The sequence below is a fragment of the Montipora capricornis genome, chromosome 9 (genome assembly GCF_036669925.1).
Source record: "Montipora capricornis isolate CH-2021 chromosome 9, ASM3666992v2, whole genome shotgun sequence".
In the NCBI taxonomy this organism is placed as follows: Eukaryota; Metazoa; Cnidaria; class Anthozoa; order Scleractinia; family Acroporidae; genus Montipora; species Montipora capricornis.
In genome coordinates this window covers 35,177,044-35,184,134 of record NC_090891.1, presented here as the reverse complement: position 1 = coordinate 35,184,134, position 7,091 = coordinate 35,177,044, and positions in this window count along the sequence as shown.

The following is a 7,091-nucleotide window of genomic DNA, read 5'->3' as shown; positions in this document are numbered from 1 at the left end:
CATATCTCTCCCTCAATGCCGTACCGGGAGGCAAGGTCGGTAGCAGAAAGCAGCGAAGGGCCAACTGCGTCCAAAAGCGATCGCACGGGCCGAAATCCCGGGATGACTCGTTTGGTACGACGCTCCAGCGCTATGTCTGGAGGTACTGCGTTTTTCTCTCTTGTTCAAACGTTCCGTCAGCGCATGCGTAAATGTTCTGCGGCTCTCCGATACCTAGCCTACCAAAACAATTAACACGCTGGTCTTTACCAGCAATTGACATTTCAATTCACGATTCTACAGGCATAAACGTAACGTAAGAACCGTGCGTGTCTGGTCTTCTCGAGACAGAGGTGAGAGATGGTTTCATGCAGACTGTGACGCCTAAAATGCTCTGTTGTAAACATGGCGGTTCACGAGTGAAGTTGTCTCTCTGGCCTTTCTGTGGACGAATTCCAGGACCTATCGATACAATTTGCGCAAGTTCTGAAAGCTAAAGACTTCGATCGATGCGGTATTTTGCTGGTAGGACTGGGTGGCCCGACACTTATAAAAATATATATGTATATAAAATGAGAATCGGGAGTCTTGCCTTGTCATGGAATGGCAGAATTACCCAGAATTCTTTTTGGGCATGAGCGAGGCAACTTAAGAAGCACGAGAATGGCCCTCATCGAATGGCTGAAGCGCGACCAGAGGAAAAGATTTCTAGCCAGATACCCCGGAGTAGGCCTGGTGTGTGCTGTTAACTTAGAGTCGGGATTTCTGAACAAGTTTTTATCATAGAAAATTGGCGAGAAAGTTGTGCTTTCATTTCACTGTAATCTAGCTCGTGTCAAAGAAACGGCATAATGGAAATAAGAGAATGACGAGATTTATATTTGCAGATCACCTGTCCTCTTACTACTAAAGTCAAACTCTACATCTCTATGCAATAAGCGCATTCAAAATTTCCTCATCTTACTTTATAAAAGTATGTTTCATGTTTATTTTGAAACAAAAAAAATGGGTTTTTCTGCTTATATGAAAAATACGTTTTCTCTCCCGTCCTCTTCCTATGCATGATCTTAGCGTAAATTACTTTCTGTCCCTCAATAAACCTAGAACAACCAGCTATGGTCTTAGTTCTTTTTTCTGACGTATCAGCTAAATTGCGGAATGCGCTACCTGATTTTATCCGTACCTATGAGTTTACTGGTTTTTAAAAGAGAATCCACGGCCGCATTTTGTACAGCGGCTTTTCTTTTTAATAAAAATATCTTTAAATATTATGTATTTAGGATGTATCTGTATATGCTATGTATTTTAGCTGCGAATGTAATGCCTCCAAGACATTAGCTCCTGTTGTTATTCTGAAAATTCGAGATGAAAGTATGTATGTTACCTTTTGCAGGGCGCGTGCGCACACTTTGTAATCTGCGACTCCAGTGTTTACCATATAAGAGAGAAAATGACTCCTCTTTTGAATATATAAGCGATCGTATTCTTACGCTATATTGACAAGGGCGGTTTGGAGCTGTGAGTAGGCGTGGGATTTGTCACATATGGTTTAGGGGCCGACATATCTCTCCCTCAATGCCGTACCGGGAGGCAAGGTCGGTAGCAGAAAGCAGCGAAGGGCCAACTGCGTCCAAAAGCGATCGCACGGGCCGAAATCCCGGGATGACTCGTTTGGTACGACGCTCCAGCGCTATGTCTGGAGGTACTGCGTTTTTCTCTCTTGTTCAAACGTTCCGTCAGCGCATGCGTAAATGTTCTGCGGCTCTCCGATACCTAGCCTACCAAAACAATTAACACGCTGGTCTTTACCAGCAATTGACATTTCAATTCACGATTCTACAGGCATAAACGTAACGTAAGAACCGTGCGTGTCTGGTCTTCTCGAGACAGAGGTGAGAGATGGTTTCATGCAGACTGTGACGCCTAAAATGCTCTGTTGTAAACATGGCGGTTCACGAGTGAAGTTGTCTCTCTGGCCTTTCTGTGGACGAATTCCAGGACCTATCGATACAATTTGCGCAAGTTCTGAAAGCTAAAGACTTCGATCGATGCGGTATTTTGCTGGTAGGACTGGGTGGCCCGACACTTATAAAAATATATATGTATATAAAATGAGAATCGGGAGTCTTGCCTTGTCATGGAATGGCAGAATTACCCAGAATTCTTTTTGGGCATGAGCGAGGCAACTTAAGAAGCACGAGAATGGCCCTCATCGAATGGCTGAAGCGCGACCAGAGGAAAAGATTTCTAGCCAGATACCCCGGAGTAGGCCTGGTGTGTGCTGTTAACTTAGAGTCGGGATTTCTGAACAAGTTTTTATCATAGAAAATTGGCGAGAAAGTTGTGCTTTCATTTCACTGTAATCTAGCTCGTGTCAAAGAAACGGCATAATGGAAATAAGAGAATGACGAGATTTATATTTGCAGATCACCTGTCCTCTTACTACTAAAGTCAAACTCTACATCTCTATGCAATAAGCGCATTCAAAATTTCCTCATCTTACTTTATAAAAGTATGTTTCATGTTTATTTTGAAACAAAAAAAATGGGTTTTTCTGCTTATATGAAAAATACGTTTTCTCTCCCGTCCTCTTCCTATGCATGATCTTAGCGTAAATTACTTTCTGTCCCTCAATAAACCTAGAACAACCAGCTATGGTCTTAGTTCTTTTTTCTGACGTATCAGCTAAATTGCGGAATGCGCTACCTGATTTTATCCGTACCTATGAGTTTACTGGTTTTTAAAAGAGAATCCACGGCCGCATTTTGTACAGCGGCTTTTCTTTTTAATAAAAATATCTTTAAATATTATGTATTTAGGATGTATCTGTATATGCTATGTATTTTAGCTGCGAATGTAATGCCTCCAAGACATTAGCTCCTGTTGTTATTCTGAAAATTCGAGATGAAAGTATGTATGTTACCTTTTGCAGGGCGCGTGCGCACACTTTGTAATCTGCGACTCCAGTGTTTACCATATAAGAGAGAAAATGACTCCTCTTTTGAATATATAAGCGATCGTATTCTTACGCTATATTGACAAGGGCGGTTTGGAGCTGTGAGTAGGCGTGGGATTTGTCACATATGGTTTAGGGGCCGACATATCTCTCCCTCAATGCCGTACCGGGAGGCAAGGTCGGTAGCAGAAAGCAGCGAAGGGCCAACTGCGTCCAAAAGCGATCGCACGGGCCGAAATCCCGGGATGACTCGTTTGGTACGACGCTCCAGCGCTATGTCTGGAGGTACTGCGTTTTTCTCTCTTGTTCAAACGTTCCGTCAGCGCATGCGTAAATGTTCTGCGGCTCTCCGATACCTAGCCTACCAAAACAATTAACACGCTGGTCTTTACCAGCAATTGACATTTCAATTCACGATTCTACAGGCATAAACGTAACGTAAGAACCGTGCGTGTCTGGTCTTCTCGAGACAGAGGTGAGAGATGGTTTCATGCAGACTGTGACGCCTAAAATGCTCTGTTGTAAACATGGCGGTTCACGAGTGAAGTTGTCTCTCTGGCCTTTCTGTGGACGAATTCCAGGACCTATCGATACAATTTGCGCAAGTTCTGAAAGCTAAAGACTTCGATCGATGCGGTATTTTGCTGGTAGGACTGGGTGGCCCGACACTTATAAAAATATATATGTATATAAAATGAGAATCGGGAGTCTTGCCTTGTCATGGAATGGCAGAATTACCCAGAATTCTTTTTGGGCATGAGCGAGGCAACTTAAGAAGCACGAGACTGGCCCTCATCGAATGGCTGAAGCGCGACCAGAGGAAAAGATTTCTAGCCAGATACCCCGGAGTAGGCCTGGTGTGTGCTGTTAACTTAGAGTCTGGATTTCTGAACAAGTTTTTATCATAGAAAATTGGCGAGAAAGTTGTGCTTTCATTTCACTGTAATCTAGCTCGTGTCAAAGAAACGGCATAATGGAAATAAGGGAATGACGAGATTTATATTTGCAGATCACCTGTCCTCTTACTACTAAAGTCAAACTCTACATCTCTATGCAATAAGCGCATTCAAAATTTCCTCATCTTACTTTATAAAAGTATGTTTCATGTTTATTTTGAAACAAAAAAAATGGGTTTTTCTGCTTATATGAAAAATACGTTTTCTCTCCCGTCCTCTTCCTATGCATGATCTTAGCGTAAATTACTTTCTGTCCCTCAATAAACCTAGAACAACCAGCTATGGTCTTAGTTCTTTTTTCTGACGTATCAGCTAAATTGCGGAATGCGCTACCTGATTTTATCCGTACCTATGAGTTTACTGGTTTTTAAAAGAGAATCCACGGCCGCATTTTGTACAGCGGCTTTTCTTTTTAATAAAAATATCTTTAAATATTATGTATTTAGGATGTATCTGTATATGCTATGTATTTTAGCTGCGAATGTAATGCCTCCAAGACATTAGCTCCTGTTGTTATTCTGAAAATTCGAGATGAAAGTATGTATGTTACCTTTTGCAGGGCGCGTGCGCACACTTTGTAATCTGCGACTCCAGTGTTTACCATATAAGAGAGAAAATGACTCCTCTTTTGAATATATAAGCGATCGTATTCTTACGCTATATTGACAAGGGCGGTTTGGAGCTGTGAGTAGGCGTGGGATTTGTCACATATGGTTTAGGGGCCGACATATCTCTCCCTCAATGCCGTACCGGGAGGCAAGGTCGGTAGCAGAAAGCAGCGAAGGGCCAACTGCGTCCAAAAGCGATCGCACGGGCCGAAATCCCGGGATGACTCGTTTGGTACGACGCTCCAGCGCTATGTCTGGAGGTACTGCGTTTTTCTCTCTTGTTCAAACGTTCCGTCAGCGCATGCGTAAATGTTCTGCGGCTCTCCGATACCTAGCCTACCAAAACAATTAACACGCTGGTCTTTACCAGCAATTGACATTTCAATTCACGATTCTACAGGCATAAACGTAACGTAAGAACCGTGCGTGTCTGGTCTTCTCGAGACAGAGGTGAGAGATGGTTTCATGCAGACTGTGACGCCTAAAATGCTCTGTTGTAAACATGGCGGTTCACGAGTGAAGTTGTCTCTCTGGCCTTTCTGTGGACGAATTCCAGGACCTATCGATACAATTTGCGCAAGTTCTGAAAGCTAAAGACTTCGATCGATGCGGTATTTTGCTGGTAGGACTGGGTGGCCCGACACTTATAAAAATATATATGTATATAAAATGAGAATCGGGAGTCTTGCCTTGTCATGGAATGGCAGAATTACCCAGAATTCTTTTTGGGCATGAGCGAGGCAACTTAAGAAGCACGAGACTGGCCCTCATCGAATGGCTGAAGCGCGACCAGAGGAAAAGATTTCTAGCCAGATACCCCGGAGTAGGCCTGGTGTGTGCTGTTAACTTAGAGTCTGGATTTCTGAACAAGTTTTTATCATAGAAAATTGGCGAGAAAGTTGTGCTTTCATTTCACTGTAATCTAGCTCGTGTCAAAGAAACGGCATAATGGAAATAAGGGAATGACGAGATTTATATTTGCAGATCACCTGTCCTCTTACTACTAAAGTCAAACTCTACATCTCTATGCAATAAGCGCATTCAAAATTTCCTCATCTTACTTTATAAAAGTATGTTTCATGTTTATTTTGAAACAAAAAAAATGGGTTTTTCTGCTTATATGAAAAATACGTTTTCTCTCCCGTCCTCTTCCTATGCATGATCTTAGCGTAAATTACTTTCTGTCCCTCAATAAACCTAGAACAACCAGCTATGGTCTTAGTTCTTTTTTCTGACGTATCAGCTAAATTGCGGAATGCGCTACCTGATTTTATCCGTACCTATGAGTTTACTGGTTTTTAAAAGAGAATCCACGGCCGCATTTTGTACAGCGGCTTTTCTTTTTAATAAAAATATCTTTAAATATTATGTATTTAGGATGTATCTGTATATGCTATGTATTTTAGCTGCGAATGTAATGCCTCCAAGACATTAGCTCCTGTTGTTATTCTGAAAATTCGAGATGAAAGTATGTATGTTACCTTTTGCAGGGCGCGTGCGCACACTTTGTAATCTGCGACTCCAGTGTTTACCATATAAGAGAGAAAATGACTCCTCTTTTGAATATATAAGCGATCGTATTCTTACGCTATATTGACAAGGGCGGTTTGGAGCTGTGAGTAGGCGTGGGATTTGTCACATATGGTTTAGGGGCCGACATATCTCTCCCTCAATGCCGTACCGGGAGGCAAGGTCGGTAGCAGAAAGCAGCGAAGGGCCAACTGCGTCCAAAAGCGATCGCACGGGCCGAAATCCCGGGATGACTCGTTTGGTACGACGCTCCAGCGCTATGTCTGGAGGTACTGCGTTTTTCTCTCTTGTTCAAACGTTCCGTCAGCGCATGCGTAAATGTTCTGCGGCTCTCCGATACCTAGCCTACCAAAACAATTAACACGCTGGTCTTTACCAGCAATTGACATTTCAATTCACGATTCTACAGGCATAAACGTAACGTAAGAACCGTGCGTGTCTGGTCTTCTCGAGACAGAGGTGAGAGATGGTTTCATGCAGACTGTGACGCCTAAAATGCTCTGTTGTAAACATGGCGGTTCACGAGTGAAGTTGTCTCTCTGGCCTTTCTGTGGACGAATTCCAGGACCTATCGATACAATTTGCGCAAGTTCTGAAAGCTAAAGACTTCGATCGATGCGGTATTTTGCTGGTAGGACTGGGTGGCCCGACACTTATAAAAATATATATGTATATAAAATGAGAATCGGGAGTCTTGCCTTGTCATGGAATGGCAGAATTACCCAGAATTCTTTTTGGGCATGAGCGAGGCAACTTAAGAAGCACGAGAATGGCCCTCATCGAATGGCTGAAGCGCGACCAGAGGAAAAGATTTCTAGCCAGATACCCCGGAGTAGGCCTGGTGTGTGCTGTTAACTTAGAGTCTGGATTTCTGAACAAGTTTTTATCATAGAAAATTGGCGAGAAAGTTGTGCTTTCATTTCACTGTAATCTAGCTCGTGTCAAAGAAACGGCATAATGGAAATAAGAGAATGACGAGATTTATATTTGCAGATCACCTGTCCTCTTACTACTAAAGTCAAACTCTACATCTCTATGCAATAAGCGCATTCAAAATTTCCT